Source organism: Simochromis diagramma, unplaced genomic scaffold (assembly GCF_900408965.1).
Source record: "Simochromis diagramma unplaced genomic scaffold, fSimDia1.1 OVJJ01000583.1, whole genome shotgun sequence".
Classification (NCBI taxonomy): Eukaryota; Metazoa; Chordata; class Actinopteri; order Cichliformes; family Cichlidae; genus Simochromis; species Simochromis diagramma.
In genome coordinates, this window is record NW_024387285.1 from 3,354,317 (window position 1) to 3,376,430 (window position 22,114).

The 22,114-nt window shown below is 40.1% G+C and overlaps 1 long non-coding RNA gene across 2 annotated transcripts; it reads right to left on the bottom strand.

Moving 5' to 3' along the window:
* Positions 1 to 2,146: 2,146 nt before the first annotated feature.
* LOC120716088 lies at positions 2,147 to 3,298 on the bottom strand. Of its 2 annotated transcripts, XR_005691800.1 has the most exons (3): positions 3,223 to 3,298; positions 2,440 to 2,528; positions 2,147 to 2,242 (listed from the first exon to the last, which is right to left on the bottom strand). It is a non-coding gene; the product is annotated as an uncharacterized LOC120716088 (long non-coding RNA). The 2 variants fall into 2 exon arrangements; XR_005691799.1 differs by lacking the exon at positions 3,223 to 3,298 and having other exon boundaries at positions 2,440 to 2,810.
* Positions 3,299 to 22,114: the final 18,816 nt, after the last annotated feature.

The window sequence follows — 22,114 nt, forward strand, 5'->3', positions numbered from 1 at the left end:
AATACAGTTAGTTTGTTGAAATAAATGGATTACATGGCGGTATTTACCTGTTTCATATGTTAGGCTATGGTCTCTCTATTTTTTGCTAATTCCACGCCGGTGGAAACCCAAACAAAACACACAATAAGAGCCTCTAAAACTTATTATACAAAAATGATTTAATATGAAGGCAATAGCAGAGTGTTACAGGCATCGCCCTAAACAATGTAGCCTCATGGGCAGTGTAGTCCGTGCTGCAGGGAGAATGGACTGCCATACCCGTTACGTGTCTGTGAGCGAGGAGGGAGAAAAAGGAAAAGTACGAGCTGTCACGGAGCAGAAACGGGAGCTGGAAGCATGTAAATATAATAATAACCACGAAAGCCAAAAAGAGTGCCTGACGAGCCCAGCTGTAAGTAAGCTGTTAAGACTCGACTGTACACTGTGTTCGTGTTTTCCTCCGAAACAATAAGCAGCCTTTCAACGCCTCTCTCTGTCTCTCGCTAGCAAACTTGACCCAGACAACAAAGTAAAGCTAGTTTTCAGCTATGAGCCCGACACGAACCGGACATATTAGCCAGAGGTCCCTTTACTACGGTTCGGAGCCGCTGACCTGTTTTATATACGCGCTGAATAGTTTTCTACACGAGATCGCTGCAGCCTTACCTAATGTCCACCTACTGTTACTCATTTATATTAAGATTTTAACATCTAGTTGGTGTTGGTATGCCGAGTAGCCTTCAGTAATAGTAATAAATCACACAGCAATAGCACATTCATGTAGTTGTAAAGTATTCAGAATACATTACTTCTATAATCTTTGGTGGAATACATTTTAAAATTAACCTTCCCAACACTGTCAACAGGTTAGCACCTCATACCACAGTGCATCAAAGCAGTCTCATGAGCGCTGGGAAGGAGGAGCCCAGAGCCCAAAACAGACAGTGCAGGAGATGACAAGGTTAGTAATTGTATGGTGAAAATTATACTTTGTTATCTTGATTGGCAAAAGAAAAGTAAATACAAAATCTGCTTCTCACATATAGGGCATTTCCAAAACTTCAATTTCTTTCATTACAGCTGTCCTGTGCCAGAAGTTCTGTTGACCCACAGTGAGAGGCATCATTTCAGAAACACCAGGAAGACTGAAACTCATCGCCTGGATCAAGCAGGGCTCGTGATCTTCACCAGCAGCTCCCTCACAAGAAGGATAAACCCAGCATTTCATGAACACTGATGGAGACCTTTGCTTTGTGTAATGTTAGAAGTACTCAAATAATCCTCAGAGGGTCTGGACTTTTACATAATATAATAGAATAGAATTCAACTTTGTTGTCATTGCACAGGTACAGGGCAACGAAATGCAGTTTGCATCCATCCAGAAGTGCTTTAGCCATGATATAGATATATTACAATATATATTAGCAATAGTATAGATATGTAAGTATATTACAGAAATGGGTCTATTATGGTATGTTACAATGTACACGGTATGAAGTATGTTGTGAATATTCTATAAGTATGTACAGGCTGTAGTGAGTACAAACTATGTACAGGCTATGAACAGGATATAAATATGCAAAACTACAGAAATCTGAGATATACAGTTATACAGAAATGTGAACTATGCAAATTATAAACAGTTGTAGGATTAAAAATCATATGTACAGAATGATTATTTACACAAAACTATACAGTAGTGCAGTTAAGTAATAGCTATAAGCTATAGTAATAGCTTTAAGTCCTGTAGAAAGTTAAATATATGTTGTGCTCACTGGTTACTCTGGTATGAATGACTCTGAATTACTTTATGATAAATAACACACTATTGTCAAAAAACAGTGAAAGAATTCCAGATCACAAGTTTTTAGTTCAAATACAAGTAACAACCTTTGACTTTTAATCAGGTTTTATTTAATTGTGTCAGAGAAAACATCGTGTGCTCTTCATGTAGCTGAGTACATTCAGTGTTTAAAACAGAAGTTATGCAGGTCTGAGATCAGCAGTTTTCTGAAACACCAAACTGAGGTACTGTTAATGCTGATGTATAGTGACACAGTTACAGGGGTGATTAATCCTTTTGACTTTTTGTCTTTAAATTTATCAATAAAACAGCTGCAGCTTTCACTGACAGCACATGTGGTACTTTAACCTTTGTACTGTTTTCTTCAGTTAATTTTGGAGTTACTACAAAGATTGAAGATATAGGATGATCTGTCTGCTGTCACTGGGTGGTGCTGAGGTCTGAATCTGAGGACAGCTCCTGTAATCACAAACAGAACAGAATTATCACAAACTGAAATATAAAGTTTATCTCTCAAATCTGAAATACAGCTGATCCTTCTCCGGCCTCACACACTCGGGATCTGAAGTTGTTCAGTCCTACAGTTCTGCCGACAGCTGTTTCTTTTTTATTTGTTTTAAAGGCTTTACTAACACATTTTCTAATATCGTGTTTACCTTTGAGTTGTTGATGCTTTATAAATGGACATCTGCAAAGATGAGATGATGGAGCAGGTTTCAGTCGAGGTTCAGTCTGCTACTGCATCCTGGTCACAACATACAGAGGTGTTATCAGCTCAGTATTGAACAAGAAATATTAACGTTTCAAATTATTTGTCCTAAAGGATGCAAGCTGTACAGAGTACTGAACATGTGACTTTGTGAACATAATTCATTAAAAATAATTTGGACAGTTTTTTAACCTGAATATTTGTAACAAACTCAGTAAAAAAAAAAAAAAGCTAAAAAAAATAATCAGGGGAAAAATGTAACATTTTAAGTTAAGCTGACAAGCGGAAGTAGTTGGTTTCAGTACGTAAGTATCGGGCTTTGCTATTTAATCCGTAGCTATTGACTAATGAGGGGAATTTAAAAGTTGGCTTTAATGTCCTTCCACATGTGGAAAGCGACAGAAAACATGCTGCTGTTTGCACATATTTAATAATCAGCTCTGCACAGGAGCAGAAGCAGAGTCCAGCCCGTTGCTCTTACAGTATAATACTCATAATAAAAGTACAGTAACCGTGGTTAGTCACTGAGCAGCCCGGTGCGTTTCTCTTGATTTCTTTAGTCAGGGTAAATTCATTCACCTGCACGGGGTAGCTAAACGAACTTTACCATACATGTTTCCCCGACAGCCAAGTGCTCATTTTAGCTAGCTAGGTCCTTAGGTAGCTAGGTCCTTAGGTAGCTAGCTAAGGACCTAAATTACGGATTAGCTTACAAACACATTTAACTTACCAAAAATAATGCGGTGGGGCCTCAGGTCCTCCTGTCCGGTAGTCCAATTTACTGAAGAACACCTCAGGCTGTCAAAAAAAATTACAGTTTCAATTAATTGTTTTTCACTATCAATTTTTTTTTTCGGTTTCAATACAAGATTTTTCAGTACATTTATTTCAGTTACAATATTTTTTTTCGGTTTCAATCCATTTTTCGGTTTCGTTTCAAGGTGGCATCGTTCTGATTCCATACCCCCCCCCCCCCCCACACACACACACACAAAACACTGTAGTAGCAATAATATAACTGTGTGTAATATAATATAAACGTATCAATACCTACTCTTTAATACTTCTGCAATTTGTTGTAGTTGTACTCTCTCAGTGTGTGTGTGTGTGTGTGTGTGTGTGTGTGTGTGTGTGTGTGTGTGAATGTGTATATGTGTGTGTGTGTGTGTGTGTGTGTGTGTGTGTGTGTGTGTGAGTGTCTGTGTATGTGTAATGATACAAGGGGTAGAGATATTGAGATGGACTGATAGTAGCCATTACTTGTTACTATTTCCTGAAATATCCTTTATCAGGTCTGGAGAGCTGAATCAAGGCTAGTTTTATGCATGATATGGACACTTTACCACATTGTGGTTAAATAGATTGGTAGTTGTAGATATATTTGGTAAATATGGGGTTCAATATCTTGCTAAAGGAGACTCTGTGGTGCAAACTGGAGGAACCAGGGTTTAAACCACTGAACTTCCAATTAGAAGTCCTGAGTCACAGTCATCATGGTTAAAGCAGGGGAACTTGGTATAGCTAAGGACCAGTGGGAGATGAATTTTTGAATGCCGTTGGTTTTCCTCAATGTCAGCAATATTAAAGTTTTGTGTACTATCTGTGAGTGATATACTACCAGAATGTAACTCCCAGAATGCTTGTTATTTGATATGCATGAAGCTTCAAAAGCATATTAAGGATCTAATCACACCAGCTGATTTTAAGTCTGGCTGAAGTGATGAAATCGTCGGAGGTCTTTCTCTGTTCCCCCAGCCTGTTCCTCCTCATCAGTCGCTCCTTCTGCTCTAAAAACAAGCATCTCTGTGTTCTCCTTTTGCTTTGAATTCTGCCTTGTGGTGACCTGGAGAGACACAAATGCCTGTTTCCCCTGTGCTCCTATTCTTTTCTTCCAGGTAAATATGCATTCATTGACTCTGATGAACAGTACCTTGTTGTAGAAATGAAGGCCAATGTTTGCCAGCACTGAATTTACTGGATCTGTTTGAAGGACATTTATAAAATCAGTAAAACAACAAAAAAGATGTTTAAATAGACTTAGAAGATACATGCTCATTTTGCAAGTCATATATATTAACTTAAACAGAGTTAGAGACAATAGGCTGCCAGCTGGAACACTGATAGGAGGAGGTTAGGCTGTTACCTGGTGTACATAAAAGAACACCAAGTTGTTTCAGTAGTGGTTGACAGCATTCAGACTCCACTCTTAACCACAGAAAAGACTCAGAGTGATTCAAAGGGCGAACTGTAGGATCCCCTCGTCAGACAAAAAAATGAAAACCTAAAAACGCAAATCCGATAAGTACCCCATACCACACATTCATGGTTCAGTGTAGCTAAAACTTACTATCAGGATAGCATCAGTGAAGATTAAAAAAAATTCACAACCTTTAAAACACCATGGATGTGGTATGAATCAAACAGGATTGTGACTGGCCTCACAAATGCACCCTGAGCTTTTCAGTATAGTATGGAAGCAGGCCTCAGAGACAAAATATGCAATCCATACTTAGACGATGTGTTGAGGATATGTTCTCAAGCATCTAAACTAAGACCAGACAAATGGGACCTGTTCAGAAATGAGGTGCTCTATCTCGGAAAGGTGATCCCTGCTGATGGCTACATGATGGATGATATAAATGGATGACCACAAATACTGCTAATGATTTCAGCATCAACATGTGGCAATGTAAATACGGTCTGTAGTGTCCCTCTGGTTCACAGATGAATCGGTTCTGCCTCCAGAGAGGTGAATTTCCTTGACAGCATTGCTGTTTCTTCATACACACAGCTGTAGTTGCCTTGGTGTCCATACTCAGCTGCAGGGAAACTAAAGGAAGGCGAGTTGTTGACAGCTGTTTTGATGTGTGTGATGTTGGAGCCCGAGAAGATGAGAATGAAACTTAATAATTTGTTAATCTCTGTCTTGTGTTGAAAAGAGAAGAACACATCATACCTCAGTACTGCATGGATTTAGGGTTTTTTTTTGCTTTCATTTCTGGTTTTCTGGTGGAAATGAAAGTTTTCTAAAGTCTCAACTCTGAAGACTCAACAATTTTATATATAGCTCCTTTTTTCTGTTGCTAGTAGTTAGAGTAGTATTTTCCCTTCAGTGGAAACATTTTCCTGTAAACATGGGTCTCGGGGACGAGACCTGCCCATTAAAGTCGCTGTGCTCCCTCAGCTGAGCTCTACTGATATACTTCAAGTTACATTAAATCATGTTTGTTAATGAAAAACAAGACCACCCATGTCACCAATAAATTATTAGAGTGCAAGCTCAATTTAATTATTTGGTTAACAGTTCAATTCAATTTTATTTATATAGCGCCAAATCACAACAAAAGTCGCCTCAAGGCGCTTCATGATACAGAGAAAAACCCAACAATCATATGACCCCCTATGAGCAAGCACTTTGGCAACAGTGGGAAGGAAAAACTCCCTTTTAACAGGAAGAAACCTCCGGCAGAACCAGGCTCAGGGAGGGGCAGGGCCATCTGCTGCGACCGGTTGGGGTGAGAGAAGAAAGACAGGATAAAGACATGCTGTGGAAGAGAGACAGATTAATAACAGATATGATTCAATGCAGAGAGGTCTGTTAACACATAGTGAGTGAGAAAGGTGACTGGAAAGGAAAAACTCAATGCATCATGGGAATCCCCGGCAGCCTACGTCTATTGCAGCATAACTAAGGGAGGATTCAGGGTCACCTGGTCCAGCCCTAACTATATGCTTCAGCAAAAAGGAAAGTTTTAAGCCTAATCTTGAAAGTAGAGATAGTGTCTGTCTCCTGAAACCAAACTGGAAGCTGGTTCCACAGAAGAGGGGCCTGAAAACTGAAGGCTCTGCCTCCCATTCTACTTTTAAATACTCTAGGAACAACAAGTAGGCCTGCAGAGCGAGAGTGAAGTGCTCTAATAGGGTGATATGGTACTACAAGGTCATTAAGATAAGATGGGGCCTGATTATTTAAGACCTTGTATGTGAGGAGCAGGATTTTGAATTCAATTCTGGATTTAACAGGAAGCCAATGAAGGGAAGCCAAAACAGGAGAAATATGCTCTATTACAGCATTATCATTATTATTATTCTAATAGCAGCAGTCGTGGTAACCAGCAGGTTAGATTTTAAAGTACCGCTCATGTGTCTTTGAAAGTAATTTATGATGGACTATGTTTATGACTATTGATTATTCTTAAATTTGCTGTGTAGCTAATAAAGGTGGCCCATTGTGTGAGTTTAGTAATAGTAGAGGACAGACTGTTGTAGTACTCTTCAAAATTCAAATGTGTGTTAGTTTAAAGCCTCTGGAAATAACGTGTGTGATGTGTCAGCATGTTTTTTTTTAAAGGAATAACAAAATGATTGAGCCAAATCTGCCCTTGTCAAAGTTGCTTACTCATCCAGTTCAAATGCTCTGGTGCCAACCCTGATATAGTTTGTCCTTATTTTAAGATCTGTTGTACATATCCTTTTAAATTAATAAATAATACCACTGATATCAATTACTTTATACTTCTCTTTAACCTATTAATAAGTCATTCTTAAAAAATGGATCTTCAAATTTTGTTTGGGAAATTATTAATCAGAGTATTTTGAGTGCTTCCTGTTTGGCTGAGTGCTAGAATACTTAGAGTACCTGTTAACATGGACTGTTGTGGATAGGCGTAGCTTTGGGTCACGTGGTGTTGGTAATAGTAATAGTGATTGCTATATCACCTGTTCATGGCCCGAGGGAATTTTTGTGAATGAGTGGGTGATGGGGGAAGTCGACTTTTGCTGACCACTCAAGCTTAGAATGTTTTTGTTCACTGTTTTCTACGGATTTTAAGGATTTGACAACAAATAAAGGAGTTTTAACTTGGAACTTTGACTAACGTTTTAAACAGCGGGCGCGTCAACATTATTCCATTATTCAGCTGCTCGGCGACTCAAAGGCTTGACAGTCGCCAATATTTGTCAGCAAAAAGTGCGACGGCAATGGACCGTCCCGCAATCAGCGCTGAATAAACGCCGACGCGAGCCCACACACCGCCGCCACTACACCCGTAAAAGCGGCTAGACCGACAGATAAGGAGAAGACGACGGTGGTATGTAAACTGTGTTTTTGTGCTGCGTATTGTTTGTTTGAACGCAGTTTGGATTCTGACCATACGAAGATGTTTTTGTGACACGCCCACCGCTACGTTTGCTGTTGGATTTGGTGTGTGTGTGCTGTGGCTCTGCAGGCGTTCAACTGAGTTTGAAGGAATTGCTGTTGCCTTTGTTTTGGATTTTGGCATGCTGCTTATGTTGAATGCTTAAAATGAGTGGATCACAGGCTGCATCTGTTGTTGGAAAAACTGAAAAGGATAAAAGAATAATTTCCCTCACTGAGAAAGCTCTTGCAAACAAAATTGAAACCATCCAATCGGATCGGAAAAGGCATGTAAACAAAATGAAAAGTGTTATTATGTCTCTTAAAGAGCTAATGAAAGATGATAAAAATCATTCACAAGTCAAAAAACAGTTTGATGAGTTAACACACCTGTTTAAGGATGCCAGTGCATTGCATGAATCTTTACTTTCTCTAATCTCATTTGATGAGAAAGATAAACAAAATACATGGTTCTCAAGCATCGCTAAATACAATAAAGGGTTTATGGAGGATGTTAACATATGGCTTTCTGAAACTGATAAACGTTCGGGGAGGCCATCATCTGACAAAGCACAGTCACAGGAAACTTCCCTGGGAGGAGAAGTGGAGGTGCGAGAGCACACTGGAAAAGAACCTCAATCATCTCTTAATCCTCTTAAGCTCTTATGGGGCCTTCTGATGCTTTTGGATCAATTCCACCTTTGCCTAAGCCACAAGCTGCTTTTCCAGTAGCCAATGAAAATCTGTTGTCCATTATGGAAAAACAAAATGAATTAACTTGTATGTTGGTCCATCAGCAAAGTCTTTCTTCACTGCCCAAAAGGGAGATTCAAACCTTTGATGGTGACCCTTTACATTTTCAGGCTTTTATGCGCTCGTTTGAACAGGTCATAGAAGCAAAGACTGGCGATGCTGGCGACTGTCTGCACTATCTTGCACAGTACACCAAGGGGCATCCCAATGAACTTAAAAGTTGTCAACATATGTCTGGAAGTGCTGGATATGTAAAGGCAAAGACTCTGCTGTATGAGCACTTTGGGAATGGACATGTGATTGCATCTGCTTATTTGAACAAAGTTCACTCATGGCCACTGATTAGATCGGAAGATGGAAAAGCTCTTCAGGCATATTGTTTGTTCTTACGTGGATGCTGCAATGCAATGGAAGAGATTGATGATCTCTCTGAATTAAATACACCTGCCAATATGCTTGCTGTGATTAGAAGACTGCCATATAAGTTAAAAGACAAATGGCGAACAGTAGCATGTGACATTCAGGAGAGGCAACATCGCAGAGCCGCATTCATTGACATTGTTTCCTTCCTTGAGCGTCAAGTTAAAATTGCAACAGATCCCATCTTTGGAAATCTATGTGACGTTCCAGCAACACATCTAGCAGCCAAGGGCAGCAATGGAGGGAAACGTTCTCCACATCTAAGAGCTAAAGGAAGTAGCTTCGCCACAACAGTCTCTGATGTCGAGAGACAGAATCAGACAGGGGCTCAAGATCGTCACAGCACTGTGAAGGCTTGTTTTTTCTGCAAAGGCGGACACACACTGGAGTCATGTGCTCTGCTTGATAAGAAACCTCATAATGAGAAGATTTCTTTTCTTAAAAAGAACAGCATTTGTTTTGGCTGTTTGTGTACCGGGCACATAAGCAAAGAATGCAGAAAACGCCTTTCATGTAAAATCTGTGGTCTCCGACATGCAAGTATACTCCATATCCACCACAAAGAGAAGAATGAAGTCAAACCTAATAATGAGACAGATAACACGATCCAGACTAGTGGTCTTACTGGGGCCGGTGAACAGGACTGTAAGCTTGCCATTGTGCCAGTTAAAGTAAAATCAAAGAGAGGTCAAAGAATAGTGGAAACGTATGCCTTTCTGGACCAAGGGAGTTCAGCATCCTTTTGTACAGCGGGTCTTATGGACAAGCTGAATATTGCTGGGAGGAGGACAAAGATTCTCCTGCGCACCATGGGACAGGAGAAAGTGGTGGACAGTTTCATTGTACCTGAAGTTGAAGTTGCTGGATTGGACAGTGACATGTACTGTGATATGCCTAACCTCTTCACTCAGCATAAAATGCCTGTAGATATTGGTAACATCCCAAATCAACAGGACCTGGATGACTGGCCACATTTGAAGCATGTTCATTTGCCAGAAATTAAGGCCAATGTGGAGCTTTTGATTGGCATGAATATGCCCAGAGCTCTAGAACCTTTGGAGGTCATCCGGAGTGTCGGCGATGGTCCTTTTGCCATTAGGACTGTGCTCGGCTGGACTGTGAATGGGCCACTTAATCGAGAATGCTGTGGAAGGCCAGGATGTTTGGCAACAGTTACTGTCAACAGAGTTTCTGCTGTCACACTGGACAAGCTATGGAAACAGCAGTTCAAGATGGACTTTCTCTTAAACTCTGTCTTTTGGACGGACGGCACCGCAGTGTTGAAATATATAAACAATGAGACTTCCAGGTTCCGTGTTTTTGTGGCGAACAGAGTGTCAGAAATCCTCGAGGCTTCTAGTGCCTCCCAATGGAGGTATGTGACCACCACACATAACCCTGCGGACCTTGCCTCCAGAGGTATGAAGGCAGAGACCTTTTTACGTGACACTGAATGGATATCTGGTCCTGCATTTCTTACACAGCCAGAGAACAATTGGCCTGTGAACCCAGAAAACTTGCAAGAACTTCCACATGAAGATCCTGAAGCTAAGGTGGCTGCTGCCATTGAGGTCTTACAAGCATACGATGATGATCATCCTCTGACCCTTTTAATTCATCGTGCCTCATCCTGGACTCGTCTCATCAGGGTGATGGGTTGGATTTTGAGGTTCAAGACATTGCTTTTGCATCGCAAGAAACATTTCCAGTCTGCATCTGATGCAATTCAGTCTGAAGATGCCCAACATAAGGTTGATTTCTGGCATGGCTTTCTTTCATTGGGAGAGATTGAGGATGCTGAGATGCAAATAATTAAGTTCTGTCAGAGGAAAAGATATGCCGAAGAAATTTCTCGTCTCCAAAGTGGAGAGTCTGTGAAATGAAGCAGCCACATATATAAGTTGAATCCTGTTTTGGAGGATGATGTGCTGCGGGTTGGCGGACGTCTCAGTAGGGCTGTCATGTCAGAAGATTCCAAGCGTCCTGTCATAATCGCTAAAGGGCTTCACATTTCTAATCTCATTCTACAGCATATTCATAAAGAGGTGGGTCATGGTGGAAGGAACCACATACTCTCAAAGTTGCATCAAAAATACTGGATTCCTGGTGCTGGTACTTTGATTCGAAGCATCATGTCGAGGTATGTGACCTGCAGAAGGTTTCATAGAGCTGCAGGCCAGCAGCAGATGGCTGAGTTGCCTGAAAGTAGAGTGACCCCTGAGAAACCCCCATTTAGCTTTGTTAGAGTGGACTATTTTGGTCCATTTGGAGTGAAGCGTGGGAGAAGTCTTGTGAAGCGGTATGGTGTTATTTTTACTTGTTTGGCAATTAGAGCAGTACATATTGAGGTTGCCTCATCCCTTGACACTGACTCTTTCATTAACGCCTTACGACGTTTCATCGCAAGACGAGGTCAGGTACAAGAACTGCGCTCAGACAATGGGACTAACTTTGTGGGCGCAGAGCGCGAGCTGAGACGAGCTATGGAACAGTGGAATCTGGAAAAGATCTCTGATGCTGTGTCTTTGAAGGGAGTGAAATGGATCTTTAATCCTCCAACTGGATTGCATCATGGCGGAGCATGGGAGCGGTTGATTTGTTCTGTCAGAAAGGTCCTTAATTCCACTCTCCAAACACAGCATTTGGACGAGGAAGGGCTCCAAACTGCTCTTTGTGAAGTGGAGTCAATCCTCAACAGTAGACCCATTACGCTGGAATCCACCGATCCAAATGATTTGGAAGCCTTAACACCAAACCATCTCCTTCTTCTCAAGTCCAACCCGTCTTTACCACCTGGCCTGTTCCGGAGGGACGATCTCTACGCACGTAAACGATGGAGGCAAGTTCAATTTATATCTGATCTGTTTTGGAAAAGATGGACTAAAGAGTACTTGCCACAACTTCGTCAGCGCCAGAAATGGGGAAGGATTAAACGCAACATTGTTCCTGGAGATGTGGTCCTTATAGTGGATGATTCTGCACCTCATGGTTCCTGGATCATTGGGAGAGTCACCGGAGCTGCACCAGATGAAAAGGGGCTTGTGCGTCAGGTCTGGATTAAGACCCCAACCAGCCATGTGTGCAGACCCGTCACAAAGATATGCCTTCTTCAGGAGGCCTCTGACCCATGACTATGACATTTTTGACACAGTGTGACATAACTAACTTTGAGTTCACTTTAATGTTATGAGATGTACATCACAGACTGACTATATTTAGGCTAAGTGCTGGTAACCTCTGGCCTATGACTGACTGACCATGTGCAGACAGAAGAGAAGACATGAGAAAATAACTTTGGTGGACTTTTGAGTATGTTATGTTGTCTCACTGGGTGTCTGTGATATGATGAAGTGTGTGTTGTGAGTTATGGTGTTGGATGTGTAATTATTACTGTAAAAATGTAATAATTAGGGGCCAGAATGTTGTGGATAGGCGTAGCTTTGGGTCACGTGGTGTTGGTAATAGTAATAGTGATTGCTATATCACCTGTTCATGGCCCGAGGGAATTTTTGTGAATGAGTGGGTGATGGGGGAAGTCGACTTTTGCTGACCGCTCAAGCTTAGAATGTTTTTGTTCACTGTTTTCTACGGATTTTAAGGATTTGACAAAAAATAAAGGAGTTTTAACTTGGAACTTTGACTAACGTTTTAAACAGCGGGCGCGTCAACATTATTCCATTATTCAGCTGCTCGGCGACTCAAAGGCTTGACAGTCGCCAATATGGACATTTATCATTTTACAACAGCTGGAATGCTAAATTTAAAAACTTACAAATAAGCACAGAGTCGACCCAGCTCCAGCCAATCTGATGGGGACACCTGAAAATATGTTTTGGATAGAACATACATTATTTAAAGTGCATTTGACCATGGCGAGGTTTGTTCTGAGTGAAATTTGTCCTGTTAAACTGCTGTATGCTCTTGACCACCATTGCTGCAGCTCAGTTTCAGGGTGCTGGCAATCTTCTTATAGCCTAGGCCAGCTTTATGTAGAGCAAAAAAAATTTTCAGATCCTCAGAGAATACTTTCCTATGATGTGCCATGTTAGACTTCCAGTGAACAATATCAGAGAGCGTGAGAGCAATAACACCAAATTCAACACATCTGTTCACCATTTGTACTTGAGACCTTGTAAAAGTAATGAGTCACATGACACCAAGACACATGACGCCAGTTGGGCACAGTTTGGACATTTTCACTTAGGGATGTACTCACTTTTGTTACCAGCGGTTTAGGCATTTATGTCTATATGTTGAGTTATTTAGAGGGGACAGCAAAAGTCTTTTAATTATAATAAAGTTTCTGTATGACACTAGAGAAGACTGACCTAAAATATTTTCCATAGTTTTATTACCTTACACTTCATCAAGCCAGATTTCGCCAGTTCCTTCACCAAAGTAAGCTGAGTGAGAAGCACTCAGTGCTGTCCCACAGTTAAACTCTCTGCAAACCACCTTAGCATCATTTAAATCCCAGTCAAAATCACAGACTGCACCCCATCTGTTATGATAAATTTCAATTCTTCCAGAGCACGGAGTCAACTTGTGCCCAATTAATCTGATGGATACCCCTGAAAATAAAACAAACAAAAACACAAGAAAAGAACAGTATTTTGTATAGAATTGTTCATCAGTATTTGATGACAGCAACTATTTCTACATCTTTGTTTTGCACATTTGAATTTCAGTAATTTCGTACATGCATGCATATCATGAAGCAAATGGTCTCACATTAGTTCTTTTAAAAAGCTGTTGGTAGCTTTAAAGTATGACGAACCAAAATACTGTACAGTATAGTTACTGCACCAGCACTGAACCAGTTTGACTGCTCAAACTCAATTTTAGTACAAAAGACACACAGACTACACATAATAGATGAATGCAATGCCTGGGTAAAGAAAAACCTTTGACAGTATTTGACATTAATGGTATAGTATTTGACAGTAACTGACATTAATGATCGAAAAAGCATCTCACCTGAACAAACGACACCAGCGTCCTCCCCATGTCCGCAGTTGTGTATCCCAAAACCTCTGTGCTGACACTCAGTGAGAGAACTTTCACTTCCTGAACAGGCCACATCATCAAGCCAGATTTGTCCTGTACCTTCACCAAAGTGAGCTGATTTAGGGGCTTTCAGCGCCATTCCACAGCCTAAATGTCTGCATACCACATTAGCATCATTTAGGTCCCAGCCATCATCACAGACTGTTCCCCAGCTGTTGTTGTGGAACATTTCAACTCGTCCAGCACATGGAGTTGTCCCACGCCCAGCTAATCTGATCTGAATGTCTAACACAAGGCAGAATACACAGCATATTTATAGCACATAACACATTTTTGTTAAACTTTTGATATAAAACTGCATTACGTGCAAATAATTTTGCAAAAACACAACTGACCTATTGCAGCGGAAGATGAGATCATGAGGTAAGAGACTGCAGACAAGAAATAAGGTTCATTATCTTGTTGAAGTGCAACCAGAAAAATCTCAGAGCAATAAGTTGTCCTTGTTTTAAAATGAACTGAACTATGATTTTAAATGGTATTAAATGTAATTTTGCATCTTCAATGTCATTTTTGTTGAAGAATGCTTCATTTAAATTTCACTAGTTTCATGTCAACACTTAAATTTCATATAAATGAAGGATTACATTCTAGACATCTGTTTTTTTACTACAATACATTTCAATGACAAAACCTGTGAAAACACCTGCAGCTACAAACTGCAGGAAAGTGTTTTACGTTTCTTCTGGTTCTACACTTTTCATTACACTTTTTAAAGCCTTTCAGCTGCAGTTAATTGATAGATTACAATTATAAAATCCATCTTGCAAAGCTGCCTTCTTTATCTTTTAGTGGTATCATCTGTACAAAAATAAAATTGATGTGAAGAAGTTAACCAGGTTGTTACAGGCAGCTTAAACACAACACACTATCCAAAAAAAAAGCACACTGTAGAAGCACAGAGGCTGGTAAACTCTTCTTGTTTATATTTAAATTTTTTTTTTACAGTGTTCATATGTTTCATGTAGTGGCCACATAGTGCCTGTTAATACAAACTACTTGTCAGGGGTGTGCAGCGGTGTGGCGGGGCTTGAGCACCTGCCCCTTTCCTGATGGGTGCCCCAAGTGCCCTTTTCTTGAAGCAATTTTTTATTATTTTTTATGTGTGTGTGTGCACGTGGAGTCCTGCCTGTGCCCCTCAACGATAACATTTAACTATTAATCACAGTTTGGCTAAATAAAAGGATCTGGCTTGCATCAGTCACATGGTGACCATTAACCAATGCTCACTCTTGACAGCAGAGTGCTCTGGTTAAGAGCCGGGAACAAGCTCTCAAAGAGCAAGTGCATTTTTTTGCTGCCTTACCGATGCGGAGCTGTAGGGAAAACAGATTAATTGGGAGACACAGACTGATGCAAAGGAAAACAATAAGAATGGTGTACAGCGTACACTGTAGTCTATAGCACACAGTATTAGCTTATTATGTACACGTTGGTAAGTTGTCTGACAAATTAAAACAAATCAGCATGCTGTGTGTGCAACAGTGCGACAAACACTACCTGTCCTTTTATTAACTGCAAAAGTAGTGCTGGTCAATAGCTGTTTGCTAACTGGGTGTCAGGGATTTGTAGCTCTGTCCACCATTTCTTTTTAGAGTAAGCTGCAGGGCTTTCCCCTGCCTTTCTGGAAGGCTTCTATTTCACTAAAAACTATCTGATATGCATATCCACATAATTATGGATTATTATAATTATGCTATTAAAAACACACTGTGTTTTAAAGATAATACATTAAGAAACTGATTATGTTAGATTAATAATAAATAATAAGAGAAGCATTCTGGATCAGCACCATGATGCAAACTTGTAGCCATAGTATATACAGTACCCTGGAGAAGGTAAAAATGTCACACACGTGTGTGTGTGTGTGTGTGTGTATAGATATTTTAAAACGATTAGTCATCATATAACATTGTCCAGACATATCCGGTAAGGGAGGAGGAGGAAACAGTGATTCTAGAATAAAATCAATAATGAACACAACTGCCATGTTTTGGTTCTATAACATTTTCTGTCATTACTTTATTATGGATTGGGTGCAAGAGTTGTTAAGTGTGGATAATGAAATGATAGATTAATGCAACAGCAAACTGTGCCTTTTTCTTAGTTGAACAGCAAGTAGAGTGATAGACAGGACACAAAGCCTAGTTTATTTCCCACAGTATTTTTAATTCCTTCCCTTAATATTAATTGCATTTTATTATTATCTCATAACACTTGTCTAATCAGCTACCATCTCTCCTATGGACTTTTTAATGCCTACAATCTCAGATCAACACAGCGCTGCCCTCCAGCAGCAGAAACAGCAGCTATCCTGCAATAGCAAAATTTACCCCATCAGGTAAAACATAGGCTACCGGAGCTGATCCGGTTTCTTCTGTCATTCATTATCTGTCCTGTTTTGGAGAAGATTCTCTCTGAGGGGACTGATGTTGCTACAATGCAAAGTCTCCATGTCATCACCTGGGTAAGACGTGGATAAGTATAAGCCTTTGTCTCCCACCAGCTCAGTGGATCTGCACTTCTCTGGCAAAGGGGTTCATCATGTAGGATCTCATTTCCAGTACTGCATCTGCTGAGGGATTCCTTCTGGTAGTGTCTCTACTTGCTCGTTCTTCAAAGAACCTCCAAACAGCAGATGCTTGTTGCTCCTTTTGTTCATCCTCTTCTGCCTCTTCTCCCTCTTGGTCCCCTGGCAGTGGAGTTGGTTGGCTGGATCTTGCTGCTGCAGTTATTCTCTGAAGAGCTTCATCCACCGCTCTGTTGTCATTAAAGACCAGCTTCTTGAATCTTGGATCAAGAATGGTGGTTTCAGAGAGAATCACATTATATTCCATTCTGTGGAATTTTCTGTCCATGGATGCACAGAGAGCATCCACCAACTCTTTCACTTTTCCTGTAGTTACTCTAGTTTGGTGTTCAGCTGTCACTCTCTGCAGACCCTTGCACAGGACTAACATTTTGGAGGCTGTGACATGGCTGAAAAAGAGTACATAACAAGTTTCAAAATTATGCTTTTTTTAAAATTTAGCAGTATATTATTATTTATGATCATGTCTACTACTCTACGTTTCATACCAGCAATGCAACCAACTACTACTACTACTACTACTAATACTAATAATAATAATAATAATAATAATACAATAACATTTGCACACTCACCTGTCTGCACTGATCTCCACGCATAGCTGTGTTTGCTCCCCTCCCCCCTCTGCTAAGCGCAAACACGAGGCTCACGTGTGGCGTGAAGCGAAAAAGGTTAGCGAGAGGGCAAGAGAAAGAAAACAAACCCCCACGGCTACCAATAAGGAGCCAGCTCCCGTCATTCACTTCAAAGAGCCGGCTCTAAGAGCCATTTCGTTTGCGAACGACCCATCACTAATTGAAACAGCTGAAGAGTAGCCTGAAAGTCCAGGGGCTAGCGCCAGTCCAGCTCCCAGCCTCAACAGTGTAAAAGGTAGGCTTGTTGTAGTCATGTGTGGAGAATAAAACTGAGTATAAGTAACATTACATTAAACGTACCGTATAACACATGTCTAAACACATAACAGAACTGAATAAATTACTGAGCAAAAATTGAAAACATTCTATATGACAGCAATAGCGGAATTCTAAATGAAGGCTGAACTACATCAGCTGTAACAATGTACATAACTTTTTAATAGGTTGTGTGATTGTATTTTCAAAAGGCGCCTGTACACTGACTGTACACACAGACAAGATTACAAGCGCCTTGAAGAATAATGAGTCGGAGCTTCTGTTGAAGATGCAAGCAGCTCAGCATGAGAACGATCTTAAAGTGCTCTCCATGTTGACCCAGCTCATCACACGCCAACAACCACCTTTCTACCAGCAGGCAGTACAGGCTCCGCATCTTTACTGCCCAACACAGTCTTCACTCATCCATTCCCCTCCATACCCCATGGCTTCATCTCAGTCTCCACCATTTGAGATGTCCAATCAGTCTCTGTCTTTCCAACAAGATTTAGCTCAACCTCTTCCTTTTGGTAATGCCCTTCCACCATCTCACAATCCAGGTCAGCCCTTTAGACCAGAACGACCAAACCCTCGAGACCAGGCTCAGCATGCATCCTTTAACCAGGCCTTTATGTCATCCTACCCTCCTCCAGATGAACAGGATTAAACTACTTTAAGGCATTAGTTTAAATGTTATGAAAAGCAAGTTTTGCACATGGTTCACTTAATGTATTTTAAATGGATACTCCAAAAATATTTCAGTTAATGTTATGTTAATATTGTTTTGGAGGGGCTTTACTTTCAATGCAAAATGTTGGTTATTTATCGTTGCATCCAAAAATGCTTTATATTTGTTGTTAGAGATTTTCAGTACTGCTGAAGGACAGTGGGTCTTTCAGATTTAATTTGTGCTTTTCATATGCAAACTTATGTTTTGAGACAAACAACATTGCAATTTCAGTACACAGAGGAAGAAGTGTACATGTTACACGTCAAAATAAATATTTTCCATGGAAAAAAAAAAAAAAAAAAAACTTTGAATGCTTTACTTTATATTTTGTGAATGCATCACTTAAACATCAAGCTCAAATTTATTGACAATGAGATGAAACCATGGCTTTTGTGCCTTAACATTGACTATCAAAAAATTGGGTCAGCACCTCTCTGATTTTTATTGGCTGAACATCTGGTAAGATGCCTCCTTCAGTACCTCTAGAATCACGTAGATCAGCTTTATCAGTTTCATTGTAGGCTTCACCATGTTTTTCACACATATTGTGGAGTGTGCAGCATGCAGCTATTATTGTGGGAACAGTGTGGATGTCCACATCAAGACGTTTCCCAAGGCACCTCCACCGACCCTTAAGTCGGCCAAATGCACACTCCACTGTCATCCTGGCTCTGCTGTGTCTCTGGTTGAAGTATTGTTGTTCTTCAGTTAGGGTTCCTGTATCTGCATATCCCTTCAGCAGCCAGCTTCACAGGGGATATGCAGGGTCACCGAGCAGCATGACTGGAACTTCAACACCCATGATTTCTTCTGTAACCTAAGATTATGTGAATACAAGGTGACATACATCAACAAGGAAGAATGGTAAAACATTTTTAATTACAATTCACTGTGTTCAAAGATACTGACTGGTGGAAATAGCTCCCCTCTCTCTGCCATTGTGTATATCTCAGAATTCTTGAGATCCCTGGCATCGTGAATGCTTCCTGGCCATCCAGTGTAGATGTCAGTGAAACTGTTGGGAAGACAACGTTTGAGAAACGTGAACATTTTTTTTCTGCTGTAAATCTGCAGATTCTGACAGAAATCTGCAAGTATCCTTTGAAGCACTGCTCTTCTCTAAAACAGCAATAAGGATAATTATCAGGACATATGTAAACAGCAAAATAAATTCATAACTTAAAGGCAAAATTGCGAAACGTAAAGTCCAAAACAAGTCTTTATATTACGGGCCATCAGTCAAACAGTACTTTTTGGTCTGGGTATGGGTGCCAGAAAATGCAATATATTTTAATAAAATATATGAAATCTGTGAGGTGGGTAGTATAAGTTTTAACTTTTAAGAGTAGTTTTACTTGTAAAAGTAACAGTTCGCTACTACATTGAGCAACAGTTGATTACTTATGACAATTTATAAAGGATCACTCATTTATGTAATAGTAATCATTTAAAAATATGTTACATAAAAAAAACAATACAAGTAAAGTGAGTTTAAATACATAGGGATACCGATTACTGGAAGCAGGAAAGATGTGGGTAATTAGGAGAAAACAGGGAGACTGAAGGAAAACAACACAAAATGTTCATCACACTTATGATCAAACAGTTACTTGCATAATTCTTTAGGCGACTACTTTTTGTCCAGCTCTGTATATACGTTTGAGCCATTCAAATGCATGTTTTTTTTTTCCCTTTCAATTTTTCATAATTAACAGATCATAGTATGCTTACCAGAATTGATGGTCGACGACGCCCTGAAGGATGACAGAGTGCCAGCCTTTGCGGTTAAAATAATTACAGTGATTGTCCTCAGGAGCAGTGATGGGAATGTGACTCTCATCTATTGCTCCGGCACACCCATCGCTGTCTGAAGCCTTCAATAACTTGTATCGGGTCATCTCCTTGAGGCCATTTAATGTACTCAGGCATGAGGACATAGCGGACTGCAAAGCAGAATTCATGGACGGTGGAACAAACTGTGGATTTGGCAACTCCGAACAGGTTTGACATGGTCTAATAACATGCGTCTGTTGCCAGCCAATACAGCCCGACTCCAACGCGCTTGCTCACAGGTATGGATTGGCGGAGATGAGTATCCTGTCTAAGCATTCTAGCTGAAAGGCGCTGACAGAGATATTCAAGTGTTTGTCTTGACATCCTGAAATTGTGGATGAACTCCGTGTCAGTGAAGCCTCTCACATCCCAATCCCACCACTACTGGTTCCGACTCCGTGTCCATATATACCTCTGCACGGAGGTAGCAGCCACTGCTCCAAACAAGGCCATTGTTAAAGCACTGACTCTCTTTGTCCTCCTTTCTCTGATTAATTTGTCAACATTCTGTCGGTTATGACTGTGCATAAATTGACAAACTGCTGCAACAACACCTACTCTCTCTGTAGCCGCCATTTTTACTTCCGTAAACAGAGCGTGTTGTGCGTGATGTCTTCTTTTGCGCATGCGGGTCGCTTTGAGGGCCGTGAACCGTTCACACTACAGCACGTTTGCTGTCGCATTTTATTTGTAGTGTGAACAAGCAGACAAAAAAAAAAAATCGGATTTGATCAAAAAGAATCAGAATTGAGCATTAAGACCTGCAGTGTGAACGTAGCCATAGAGACAAAATACCGTTTCTGTTAATCTGACTATCTTCAGGTTTTACAGCTTACATATATACACGCAGTGTCCCTCCATTTAGAAAGGCAGAGGCGTAACGGTGTGATTATTTTACGTGTAGTTGCTTTTTTCCCCCCTGTGTATCAATATTCAACATTGCAATCAAATCAAAAAAATGCCTCTGTGCAAAATGGATTTAAAAACATAAACAACTGTAGGACACTGTTTGTCCGTGATTTAGACAGGGGGAACAAATCGTGGCAGGATCAGCCTGATATTATTTGTATCCCACTGTAGCTTTACTGTATAAAGAGCTAACATCTCCAAAATGTCAGGAGTAGTTAGTCATTACAACAAGTGTTGTAAATCAAGAATGTGGGATACTGTTTGTGAAAATAAAATAAACAATAAATGCAAAGGTGAATCAAATAGACCAATAAGGCAAGGCCAGGATGGTCCATTTGGTAAAGTAAATCCGTTGGGCATCTTTCTTTGCCTTTAGACAATAATTCTGATGGCAAACGGGACAGGCGGGGGGAAATGGTTACGCAAAGTGGAGCGTGCCTGCTCCGACCAGCAATTATAGGTTTAATTTGGAATTCAAAAATGGGTTTGGAAATGGGGCTTTTGAAAATCAGTCTTTGAAATTGAAATTTGAAAACGTTTTTGAAATGAGGTTTTTAAAAAGCATTTTCAAAAATAGTTTTTTTTAAATTGGAATTAAAAAATGGTTTTTGTAATGAGATATTTAGAAAAACATTTTGAAAATCAGTTTTTTAAATTTGAAAATGGTTTCTGAAATGAGGTTTTTAAAAAGCAGTTTTTTAAAATCACTTTTTTAATGTGGAATTCAAAAATGAATTTACAAATGGAGTATTTATTCTACAATTCATTATTTAATCAAAATTGTTTTATCTCGATGCGCGTGGCTCTCAACTGATGTCGATGGAAATGTAAAGTTTCTCTGGGCAGCTGCAAATAGCTGCTAATAAACAAAAAACATCAGAAAGCAAAGAGGTAGAACCCACACTTTCTGATGTACTAATTACATTTACTAAGTCAGAGCCTATGTCAGATGCCTATCTACTTTTGCTGCCCCTTGTGTCTTTAGGTTTGATTAGTCCCAGCTGTGTTTCCACCTGTTCCCAATCCTTCCGTTAATCCTGCCTGTTTATTTTAGGCTACGTCCACACGTACACGGGTATTTTTGAAAACTGAGATTTTCTGGGGGTTTTTTTTTTTTTTTTTTTAAATCCTGTCCACGCATGCAGTTTTGAAAAAAAAAAATATCTCCACATGTAAACACTAAAAACAAAATGTTGCCCAATCACAAGTCTTAAAGCCTAGGAGGGAAAGACTAAACGTGTTTGTGCCCTCACAAAACCTTAAGTTTCTGGAAAGGCAGCTAATTTTGTGTTA